Raw genomic sequence first — 13,888 nt, 5'->3', positions numbered from 1 at the left:
TAATGCCTATGGGAACAGTGCCCATGTTCACAATTCTCACAGTGCTAATGCCTATGGTGAGAGTACATAGGGTGACAATGCCCATGGTGACAGAGCCCATGGTGTCATGCCCATGGTAACAGTGCTCATGTTGACAGTGCCATAAATAACATTGCTCATTGTGGCAGTGCTCATGGTGACTGTGCTCATGGTGACAGTGACCATGTTTACAGTGTTTATTGTGATATATGTCAAGGTGTCAGTTGTCCACGGGGACAGTGCCCACGCTGACAAAGCCCATTGTGATACTTCCCTTTGTGACAGTGCCCACGGTGACAGTGCCCATGGTGACAGCACACAGTGTGACAAGGCCCATGGTGACAGTGTTCACGGTGACAGTGTTCATGGTGAAACTGTCCATGGAGGCGTTTCGCATGGTGATAGTGCTCATGGTGACAACACCTCTGTGACATTGCCCATGGTGATAGTGTTCATGGTGACAACCCCATGGAGACAGTGCCAATGGTAATAGTCCCTGTGGTGACAGTTCTTATGTTGAATGAAACCATGGTGACATTTCTCATGGTGACAGTGCTCATGGTGACTTTGCTCAAGGTGATGGTCTCCATGTTGACAGTGCCCATGGTGACTGTTCTCACGGTGACAGTGCCTATGGTGAAAATTATCATAGTAACAGTGCTCACAATGACTGTGCCCATGGTGATATTACCCATGGTGACAGTACTCATGGTAAAAGTGCCCATGGTGACACTGCACATGGTTGCAGTGCGAAATGGTGACAGTGTCCATGGTGATATTGCTCATGGTGACATTGCTTATGGTGATAGTACTTACAGTGATCGTGTGTATGGTGAAACTGCAGACAGTGACAGTGCTCATGGTGACGGTGTTCACGGCTAGAGTGCCGATGGTGAATGTGTCCATGGTGACAGTGCCCATAGTCACAATTCTCACGGTGTAGTGCTCATGGTGACAGTGCCCATGGTGTTAGTGCCCATGTTTACAGTGCTTATGGTGATAGATGTCAGGGTTGCATGGCCCACGGTGACAGTGCCCAGGCTGACATAGCCCATAATGATATTTCCCATTGTGAGAGTGCCCCGGTGACAGAGCCCATGGTGACATTGCCCAAGATCACGGTGTCCATGGTGAAACTGCCAATGGTGACTGTGCCTATGGTGACAGCGACCAGTGTGACAACACCAATTGTGAGAGTGCTCACAGTGACCATGCCGATGTTGACAGTTCCAATGGTGATAGTGCCAATAGTGAGGGTGCTCATGGTGAAACTGCCCATGGAGACACTGCCCATGGTGATAGTGCTCATCGTGACAACCCTTCGGAGGCAGTGCCAATAGTGACAGTACCGGTGATGACAGTTCTCACGGTGAAAGTGACCCTGTTGTAATTGCTCATGGTGACACTGCTCATAGTGACAGTGTTCAAGGTGATAGTCTCCATGTTAACACTGCACATGGTGACTGTTCTCACGGTGACAGTGCCTATGGTGATAATGCTCTTATTGACAGTGCTCACAGTGACAGTGCCCTTGGTGCCAGTAACCACGTTGACTGTTCTCACCGTGATAGTGTCCATTGTGACTCTTCATGTTGACAGTCCTCATTGAGACTGTGCCCGTGGTGACAGTGCTCAGGGTGATAGTGTTCACGGTGATAGTACTCAAGTTGACAGTGCCCAAAGTGACAGTAATCATGGTGAAAGTGCTCATGGTGGCAGTGCTCGTGGTGACAGTGCTGTGGCTGACAGTGCTCATGTTGGTAGTGTCCATGGTGAGACTACCGATGGTGACACTGCCCATGGTGACAGTGCACATAGTCATGGTGCATCTGGTGGCAGTGCAAAATAGTGACAGTGCCCATGGTGATATTGCTCATAGTTATAATGCCCATGGTAAAGGGCCCATGGTTACAATGCTCATGGTGACAGTGCCCATAGTGACAGTGCCCCTGGTGACAGTGCACACCGTGAGAGTGCGCTTGGTGGACGTGCCCATGGTGACAGATCTTATCATGAGAAAGCTCACCATGCTAACTGTCCCCAAGGGCACTGTCACAGAGAGAAATGTCACCATGTGGACTGTCACAGTCAGTATTCTCCCGTTTGGCACTCTCATTGTGGGCTCTGCCACCGTGAGCACTATTACCATGAACACTGCTACCGTGAGCATTATCATGATAAGAACTGTCACCATGGGCACGGCCACCATGAGCACTCTCACGGTCTGCACTGTCACCAGGGGCACTGTCAGGATGGGCACTGTCACCATGAGCACTGTAAACATGGGCACTCTCACCATGGGCACTATCACCATAAGCAATATCACCATGGGCACTGTCACTATTTTGCACTGCCACCAGATGCAGCATGACCATGTGCACTGTCACCATGGGCAGTGTCACCATCGGTAGTCTCACCATAGTCACTGCCAACAAGAGCACTGTCACAAGAACTGTCACTATGAGAGCTGCCACCATGGGCACTTTCACCATGATTACTGTCACCATCAGTATTGTGACCTTGGGCACTGTCAACGTGAGCAATATCACTGTGAGCATTATCACCCTGAACACTGTCACCACGGACACAACCTCAATGCAGAGTGTCACCGTGAACACTGTCACCATGGGCACTATCACAGTGAGAACAGTCACCGTGGTCACTGTCTACCATGGGCACTGTCACCGTGAGCACTGTCACTAAGAGCATTATCAACATAGGCTCTGCCACCATGAGAACAGTCACCATGGGCACTGTCAAAATGGAGAGTATCACCTTGAGCACTGTCACCATGCATAATGTCACCATGAGCAATTTCAACAGGGTCACTTTCACAGTGCGAAATGTCACCACGAGAACTCTCACCATTGGCACTGCCTCCGAGGGGTTGTCACGATGAGCACTATCACCATGGGCAGTATCTCCATTGGCAGTTTCACCATGAGCAGTCTCACTATTGGCACTATCACCATCGGCACTGTCAGCATCGGCATGGCCACCATGAGCACTGTAACAATGGGAGTTGTCACACTGGTTGCTGTCACCATGGGCACAGTCACTGTTATCACTCTCACCATGGGCACTCTTATCTCGGGCACTGTCACCATTTGCTCTGTCACCGTGGGCACTGTCACAATGGGAAGTATCAAAATGGGCTTTGTCATTGTGGGCACTGTCCCCATCGGCACAGCCACCGTGACATCAATCACCATAAACACTGTAACCATGGGCACAGTCACCATGAGCACAGTCACCATGAGCACTGCCACCATGAGCACTGTCACTTATAGCACTGTCCATATGAGCAATGTCACCATGATCACTGTCAACATAGGCAGGACACCCTGGGTTTTGTCACAATGGGCACTGTTACCATGAGCACTCTTAGCATGGGAATTTTCACCTTAGGTAATGTCACCATGGGCACTGTCAACGTGAACACTTTTACCATGTGCTCTGTCACCCTGGGTATTGTCACCATGGGCACTATCACCGTGAGAGCTGTGAACATGGTCACTTTCACTATGGGCACTATCACCATGAGCAATGTCCCCATGAATACTGTCACACTCTGTTTTTTCCCCATGGGCACTGTCACCGTGAGCACTACACCATGAGAATTGTGACTATGGACACTGTCACCATGGACACATTCACCATCGGCACTCTCACTATGAACACTGTCACCATGAGCACTGTAACTGTGTGCAGTTTCACCATACACACTATCACCGTAAGGACTCTCCCCGTACGCAATGTCATCATGATCAATATCACCATGGGCACTGTCACCATTTTGCATGGCCACAATGTGCAGTGTCACCATGGGCACTTTTACCATGAGTACTGTCACCATGGGTAATATCACCATGAGCACTGTTACCATGAGCACTGTCACTATGAGAATTTTCACCATAGGCACTGTCACCATGAGAAATCTCACCATGGTCACATTCAACATAAGAACTGTCACCACTGGGATTATCACCATTGGCACTGTCACCGTGTGGTTGTCACCATGAGCACTATCACCATAGACAATGTGTCCATGGGCAGTTTCACCATGAGCACTGTCACTCTTGGCACTCTCACCAATGGCACTGTCACCATGAGCAGTGTCACCATGGGACTTGTCTCAATGGGCGCTGTCACCATGGGCACTTTTACAATGGGAAGTATCACCATGGGCTTTGTCAGCATGGGCATTGTCCTTGTGGGTACTGACACCGTGACATCTATCACAATAAACACTGAAAACATGGGCACTGTCACCATGAGCATTGTCACCATGAGCACTGCCACAATGAGCACGTTTATTAGTGGCACTGCCAACGTGAGCACTGTCACGATGAGCACTGTCACCATGGGCATGGCCCCTTGGGCACTGTCACCATGGGCATTGTCACCCTAGGCACTCTCACCATAGCCATTATCACTGTGAGAATTGGGAACATTGGCACTGTCACCATGGGCACTATCACCATGAGCACTGTCACCATGATTACTGTCACCCTGCATAACTTCACCATGGGCAGTGTCACTATGAGCACTACACCATGAGAATTGTGACTATGGGCACTGTCACCATGGCCACTCTCACCATTGGAACTATCACCGTGAACACTGTTACCATGAACAATGACACTATGTGCAGTGTCATCATGGGCACTTTCAGCGTAAGGATTATCACAGTAAGCAAAGTCACCATGAGCAATGTCACCATGGGCACTGTCATCATTTTGCACTGCAACCATGTGCAGTGTCACCATGGGTAATATCACCATAGGCACTATCACCATGCAAAATATGACCGTGCGGAATGTCTCTATGGGCACTGGCACAATGGGCATTGTCACTGTTAGCACTGTCACAACAGGCACTATCACCGTGAGAAATCTCACCATGCTAACTGTCCCCATGGGCACTGTCACCGTGAGAAGTGTCACCATGGGCACTGTTACTGTCGGCACTGTCAGCATGGGCAATGTCATTGTGAGCACTGTCACCATGGACACTGTAATAGTGCCCATTATCACCCTGTGCACTGTCACCATGGGCATTATCACCATGAACACTGTCAGCATGTGCACTGTCACTATTTAGCACTGTCACCAGGTGAACTACCACCATGAGCACTGTCACGATGTGCACTATCAACGTGAGCACGGTTACCATGGGCAGTGTAACTATGCACAGTGTCACCATCAGTACTGTCCCCATGGGAACTGCCACCAAGAGCAGTGTCACCATTAGCACTGTCACCACCTTAGGCACTGCTATTATGAGCACTGTCACCATGAGAACTGTCGCTATGAGAACTGCCACCATGGGTATTTTCAACATTAGTACTGTCACCATGGGTATTGTCAACATTTGCACTATCACCATTTGCATTATTACCATGAGCTCTATCACCGTGAGCACTCTCACGGTGCTCACTGTCTCCATGAGCACTGTCGCCATGGGTACTGGCACAATGCGGACTGGCACCATGAGCTCTCTCACCATGGGCACTTTCACTGTGAGCACTCTCATCGTGGTCACTGACACCATGGGCACTGGTACCATGAGCACTGTCACCATAAGCAATGATGCCATGGGCACTGTCCCCATAGGAACTGTCATCATGGGCAGTGTCACCATGGGCACTGCGACCATGGGCATTATCACTGTGAGCACTGTCACCATGGGCACTGCACCCATGAGAACTGTCACCGTTAGTACTGTCTGCATGGGATTTCACCATGAGCACTTTCACAATGAGAAGAGTCAACATGGGCACTGTTACCATTTTTCACTGCCACCATGTGAAATGTCACCATGGGCACTTTCAACATGAGAACTATCACCATGAGTACTGTCATCATGGGCACTGTCACCATGGGCACGTCCACCATGTGCACTGTGACCATGGTTACTATCACCATGAGCACTGTCACCATGGTAACTACCAACATGGACAATGTCATCATGAGCACTTTCACAATAGGAACTGCCACCATGGGCACTATCAATGTGCAGACTCTCACCATGGGCACTATCGCCATGGGCACTGTCACCATGAGCATTTTATCACTGATTACTGTAACCGTGGGTAATATCACCATGGACACTCTCACCGTGAAAACTATTACTGTGAGCAATGCCATGATGGACACTGACGCCATGGATCTTGTCACTATGAAAACTGATACAATGGGCACTATCACCTTGAGAAATCTCACCGTGCTCACTTTCCCAAGGGCACTGTCACAGAGTAAAAAGTCACCATGGGCACTGTCAAAGTCTGTATTCACACCCTTGGCACTCTCATTGTGGGCAATGCTACCATGAGCACTATTAACATGAAACCGGTACCTTGAGCACTATCATGATAAGAAGTATCACCAAGGGCCTAACCACAAAGGGCAGTAACACAGTGTTCACTGTCACCATGGGCACTGTCACCATGAGCACTGTAACCATGGGAACACACCATGGGCACTATCACCATGAGCAATCTCACAATGAGGACTGTCACTATATTGCATTACCACCAGATGCACCATGACCATGTGCACTGTCACCATGGAGAGTGTCACCATTGGTAGTCCCACCATGGGCACTGCCACCATGAGCACTGTCACCAAGAACACTGTCACCACTAGCACTGCCAACATGAGCACTCTTACAAGAACTATCATTATGAGAACTAACACATGGGAACTTTCTCATTGATTACTGTCACTGTGGGTCTTGGAGCATTGTTATGACAAGGGTCATGGAGCCATGTGAGGAAAAGGGTACGGAACACTCTCATACATGTGTCACGGAGGATTGTAATGACAAGGTCATGGAATGTTGTGATGAGAAGGGCATCGAGCATTGTGATGACAAGCGTCATGGAACTATGTGAAGACAATGGCATGGAGCAATGTGATGATAGGGTTCATGGAGCATTGTGATGACAAAAGCATGGAGCATTGTGATACCAAGGGTCATGTGGCTAAGTGATGACAAATGTTATGGAGCATTTTGATGAGAAGGGCATGGTGCATTGTGATGAGCAAGGCAGGGGGCATTGTGATGACAGGGTCATGGAGCAATTTGAAGAAAAGGGTCAAGGAACATATTGAAGACAGGGGTTATGGAACATTGTGATGTCAGGGGTCATGGAGCATTGTGATGATAAGGGTAGGTAACATCGTGATGAGAGGGGTCATGGAACATAGTGATGACAGGGGTGAGGGAGAATTGTGAAGACTAGTGATGGAACATTTTGATATCATTGGTGACAGAGCATTTTGATGAGAAGTGCATGGAGCATTGTGATGACAAGGTTTATGGAGCATTGTGATGACAAAGTTGTGGAGCATTGTGATGACAAGATCATGGCACATTGTGATGACATGGGTCATGGAGCATTGTGCTAACAAGTGCATGGAGCATTGTGATGACAAGGGTCAAAGAGCATTGTGATTAAAGTTCATGGATTTCGTGGTGACAAATATCACGAAGCATTGTGATGACTGGAGTCACGGAGCATTGTGATGACAGGGGTCATGGAGCATTGTGATGACAAGGGACAGGAGCATTGTGATCACAGGGGCATGGAGCATAGTTCTGACAAGTTTCATGGATTATTGGGATGACAATGGGCATGGCACATTGTGATGTCAAGGTCATGGGGCATTGTGATGACAAGGTCTTGGAGTTTGTAAAGACAAGTGTCAGGGAGCATTGTGATGACATATATCATGGTCCATTTTGATGACAGTGACGTGGAGCATTGTGATGCCAAATGTCATGGAGTATTGTGATTAAAAAAGTAATGGATAATTGTGATGACAAGTGCTTGGAGCATTGTGATGACAAGGGTCATAGAGCATTGAGATGACAAGGGCATGGTGAATTGTGATGAAAAGGGCCATTGAGAATTTGGATGACAAGGTCGTGAAGCATTGTCATGACAAGCGCATGGAGGTTCCTTTGACAGTGGTCCTGGAGCACTGCGATGACAAGTGAATGAAGAAATATGATGACAAGAGCATGTAACGTTGTGATGAGAAGTGTCATGGAGCATTGTGATGACCAGGACCTGGAGAACTAAGATGACAAGGGACATGGAGCATTGTGATGACCAGGGCATGGAACATGGTGATGGCAAGACAGTGGAGCATTGTGATGAGAAGATCATGGATAATTGTGATGAGGAGCGTCATGGAGCACTGTAATGACAAGGGGCATGGAGCATTTTGATGACAGGTGTCATGGAGCATTGTGATGACAGAGGTCATGGAGCTTTGTGATGCCAAGGGTCATGGAGCATTCTGATGACAAGCTTGTGGAGTATTGTGCTGACAATGGCATGGAGCATTGTGATGAAAAGTACATGGAGCATTATGATAAAAAAAAGGCATGGAGCCTTTCCATGACAATGTCAAGGAGCATTTTGATGACAAGTGTCAGGGAGCATTGTGATGACAAGTGTTTTGAGCATTGTGATGACAAAGTTCATGGAGCATTGTGATGACTAGGGCATTGAGTATTGCGATGGCAGGCTTCATGAAGCATTGTGATGAGAAGTGTTATGGAACATTGTGATCACAAGGGTTTGGAGCATTGTGATGATAGAGTGCATGGAGCATTTTGATTTCAAGGAGCATGGATAAATGTGATGACATTGGCATGAAGCAATGGAATCCCAAGGTTCATTGAGGATTGTGATGACAAGGGTAATGGAGGATTGTGATGACAAGCACATGGAGCATTGTGATGACGAGGTCATGTAGCATTTTGCTGACAAAGGCATGGAGTATTTTGATGACAAGGGACATGGAGCACTGTGATGGCTAGCGTTACGGAGAATTGTGATTACAGGGGTCATGGAGCATTGGGATGACAAGTGCATGGGTCATTGTGATGACAAGTGTCATGGAGCATTTTGATGAGACGAGTCCCGGATCATTGTGCTGTCAGGGGTCATGGAGCATTGTTATGACTCTGGTCATGGAGCATTGTGATGAGAGGGGTAATGGAGCATTGTGATGAGAAGGTCACGGAACATAGTGCTGAACATGTTCATGGACTATTGTGATGACAGCTATCATGGAGTATAGTGATGACAACAAAATGGAGCATTGTGATGACAAGGTCCTGTACCATTTTGATGAGAAGACCATGGAGCCTTGAGATGACAAGTCTCATGGAGAATTCTGATGAAAAGCGGCATGGACCATTGTGATTACAGGGGTCTTGGAGCATTGTGATGACAAGGGCCTCGAACATTTTGATGAGAAGACCATGGAGCATTCTGATGACATGCGTCTTGGAGCTTTGTGATGACAAGTGAATGGAGCATTGTGATTTCAGTGGTCTTGGAGCATTGTGATGAAAAGGGCTCGTATCATTGTGATGAAAAAGGCATGGAGCCTTGTCGTGACAGGGTTCAAGGAGCATACTGATGACAATTGTCAGGGAGCATTGTGATGACAAGTGTATTGAGCATTGTGATAACAAAGGACATGGAGCATTGTGATGAGAAGGCCATGGATAATTGTGATGACGAGCATCATGGGACGTTGTGATGAAAAGTGTTATGGAACATTTTGATCACAAAGGTTTGGAGCATTGTGATGACAGAAGTCATGGAGCATTCTAATTTCATTGTGATGACATAGCATGAAGCATTATGATGATGGGCATGGTGCATTGTGATGACAGGGTTCATGCAGCATTGAGATGAAAAGTGGCATGGAACATTGTTCTTACAGTGGTCTTGGAGCATTGTGATGAAAAGGGCATGGAGCATTGTGATGAGAAGTCCATGGAGCATTCTGATGACATGCGTCATGGAGTTTTGTGATGATAAGGCCTTAGAACATTGTGATATCAGGGGTCATGGAGCATTGTTATGACAGGGGTAAAGGAGCATTGTTATGACAAGGGCATGGAGCATTGGTCTGAACAAGTTCATGGATTATTGTGATGAGGGTGGGCATGGAGCATTGTGATCACAAGGGAAAGGAACACTGATGCATGGTTTATGGAGGATTGTAATGACAAGGGCATGGAGCAATGTGATGAGAAGTGCATTGAACATTGTGATGACAAGTGTCCTGGAACTTCGGAATGACAAGGGCATGGAGCAATGTGATGAGAGTTTTCATGGAGCATTGTGAGGACAATGGCATGGAGCACTGTGATGCCAAGGGTCATGGAGCTTTGTGATGAGAGTGTCATGGAGCATTTTGATGAGAAGGGTGTGGTGCATTGTAAGGAGAAGGGCAGGGAGCATTGTGACGGCAGGGTCATGGAGCAATTTGATGAAAAGTGTCATGGAACATTTTGATGAGAGTTGTTATGGAACATTGTGATGTCAGGGGTCATGGAGCATTGTGATGATAAGGCATGTAGCATTGTGATGACCGGGGTCATGGAACATAGTGATGACAGAGGTGAGGGAGTATTGTGATGACTAGTGATGGAACATTGTGATATCAGTGGTGAGAGAGCATTTTGATAAGAAGTGCTTGGAGCATTGAGAAGACAAGGTTTATTGAGCATGGTGTTGAAAAGGTAGTGGAGCCCTGTGATGACAAGCACATGGCGCATTGTGATGACAAGGTCATGGATCAATGTGGTGATCATCGCATGGAGTATTGTGATGACAAGGAACTCGGAGCATAGTGCTGACAAAGGCACGGAGCATTGTGATTACAATGGTCACAGGGCATTGTGATGAAAAGTTCATGGAGCATTGTGGTGACAAAGGTCACAGAGCCTTGTGATGACAAGGGCATGGAACAGTGTGATGACAAATGTCATGAAGCATGGTGATGACTGGAGTCAAGGAGCATTGTGATGACAAGGGCATGGAGAATTTTGATGACAGGGGCATGGAACATTGGTCTGACAAGTTTCATGGATTATTGGGATGACAAGGGGCATGGTGCATTGTGATGAAAAGGGCATGGAACATTGAGAGGAGATATGTCATGGTCCTTTGTGATGGCAATGGCATGGAGCATTGTGATGCCAAGTTTCACGAAGGATTATGATGACAAAGGTAATGGGGTATTGTGATGACAAGGGCTTGGAGCATTGTGATGACAAGTGCATGGAGCATTCTGATGACAAAGGCCTTTGAGAATTTTGATGACAATGTCATGAAGCATTGTGATGACCAGCGCATGGAGCTTTCTATGACAGTGGTGATGGAGAATTGTGATGACAAGTGCATGGAGAATTGTGATGTCAAGAGCATGTAACATTGTTATGAAAAGTGTCATGGAGCATTGTGATGACAAGGACGGGGAGAATTGTGAGGACAAGGGACATGGAGCATTGTGATGACCATTGCATGGAGCATTGTGATCGCAAGACCGTGGAGTATTGTGATAAGAAGACCATGGATAATTGTGATGACAAACCTCATGGAGCACTGTAATGACAAGGGGAATGGAGCATTGTGATGACAGTTGTCTTGGAACATAGTGATGACAAGTGTCATGGAGAATTGTGATGACAAGGGTCTTGGAGCATTCTGATGACAAGCTTGTGGAGTTTTGTGATGACAATGGCATGGAGCATTGTGATGAAAAGGGCATGGAGCATTGTGATGAAAAAGGCATGGAGCCTTTTCATGACAGGGTTCAAGGAGCTTTGTGACGACAAGTGTCAGGGAGCATTGAGATGACAAGTGTATTGAGCATTGTGATGACAAAGGTCATGGAGCATTGTGATGGCAGGCATCCTGGAGTATTGTGATATCAAGTGTTATGGAACATTGTGATCACAAGGGTTTGGAGCATGGTGATGACAGATTTCGTGGATCATTTTGATTTCAAGGATCATGGAGCATTTTGATGAAAAGGGCATGGAGCATTTTGATCCCAAGGGTCATGGAGGATTTTGAAGACAATGGTAATGGAGTATTGTGATGACAAGCACATGGAGTATTGTGATGACACGGTCATGTAGCATTTTTCTGAAAAACGCATGGAGCATTTTGATGACAAGCGTCATGGAGCACTGTGATGACAAGCTCACGGAGCATTGTGATTACAGAGGTCACGGAGCATTGGGATGAAAAGGGCATGGATCATTTGGATGACAAGGGACATGGAGGTTTTTGATGCCAAGAGTCTGGGATGATTGTGTTGTCAGGGGTCATGGAGCATTGTGATGACAAGTGTAATGGAGCATTGTGATGAGAATTTCATGGATCATTGGGCTGAACATGTTCATGGAGTATTGTGATGACAGGGGTCATGGAACATTGTGTTGACAAGGTCTTGGAGCATTTTGATGAGAAGACCATGGAGCCTTGTGATGACAAGTCTCATGGAGCATTCTGATGAAAAGGGGCATGGATCATTGTGATTACAGGGTTCTTGGAGCATTTTGATTACAAGGGCATGGAACATTGTGATGATAAGGCCATGGAGCATCCTGATGACATGTGTCATGGAGCTTGGTGATGACAAGGGCATGGAGCATTTTGATTACAGGGGGCTTGGAGCATTGTGATGAAAAGGGCATGTATCATTGTGATGAAAAAGGCATGGAGCTTTGTCATGCAAGTGTTCAAGGAGCATACTGACGAAAAGTGTCAGGGAGCATTGTGATGACAAGTGTATTGAACATTGTGATGAAAAAGGTCATGGAGCATTGTGATGAGAAGACCATGTTTAATTGTGATGACAACCGTCATGGGGCATTGTGATGACAACTGTTATGGAACATTGTGATCTCAAGGGTTTGGAGCATTGTGATGAAAGAGGGCATGGAGCATTTTGATTTCAAGTAGGATGGAGCATTGTGATGAAAAGGGCATGAAGCAATGTGATCCCAAGTTTCATGGAGGATTGTGATGAAAAGCTCATGGAGCATTTTGTTGACATAGTCATGGAGCATTTTGCTGACAAAGGCATGGAGCATTGTGATGACAAGGGTCATGGTGCACTGTGATGACAAGCATCAAGGAGCTTTGTGATTACAGAGGTCATGGAGGATTGTGATGATAAGCTCATGGAGGATTTTGTTGACATAGTCATGGAGCATTTTGCTGACAAAGGCATGGAGCATTGTGATGACAAGGGTCATGGTGCACTGTGATGACAAGCATCAAGGAGCATTGTGATTACAGAGGTCATGGAACATTGGGATGACAAGCGCATGGATCATTTTGATGAAAAGTGTCATGGAGCATTTTGATGAGAAGAGTCCAGGATCATTTTGTTGTCAGGGGTCATGGAGCGTTGTGATGACAGTGGTCATGGATCATTGTGATGACAGCCTCATGGAGCATTTTGATGAGAAGGTCATGAATCATAGGGCTGAACATGTTCATGGAGTATTGTAATGACAGTGGTCATGGAGCATTGTGATGAGAAGGAAATGGAGCATAGTGATGACAATGTCCTGGAACATTTAGAAGAGAAGACCAGGGAGCCTTTTGATGACAAGTTTCATGGAGCATTCTGATGAAAAGTGGCATGGACCATTGTGATTACAGGTGTCTTGGAGCATTCTGATGACAAGGGCATGGATTATTGTGATAACAGGCATCATGGAGCGTTGTGATAACAGGGGTAATGGAGAATTGTGATGACATGGGTCATGGAGCATTGTGATGAGAAGCCCATGAATAATTGTGATGATGAGCGTCATGGAGCACTGTAATGACAGGTATCATGGAACATTGTGATGACAAGGGCATGGAGCACTGGTGTGAAAAGTTTCATGGATTATTGGGATGAGAGTGGGCATGGAGCATTGTGATGACAAGTACACGGTACACTGTGATACATGGGTCATGTAGGATTGTAATCACAAGGTCATGGAGCATTGTGATGAGAAGGGCATTGAGCATTGTGATGACAAGTGT

The sequence above is a fragment of the Mesoplodon bidens genome, assembly GCF_964165515.1.
Source record: "Mesoplodon bidens genome assembly, contig: HAP1_SCAFFOLD_123, whole genome shotgun sequence".
Taxonomy (NCBI): domain Eukaryota; kingdom Metazoa; phylum Chordata; class Mammalia; order Artiodactyla; family Ziphiidae; genus Mesoplodon; species Mesoplodon bidens.
The sequence above is the reverse complement of the archived record's forward strand: the minus strand, read 5'-3'. Positions refer to the sequence as shown.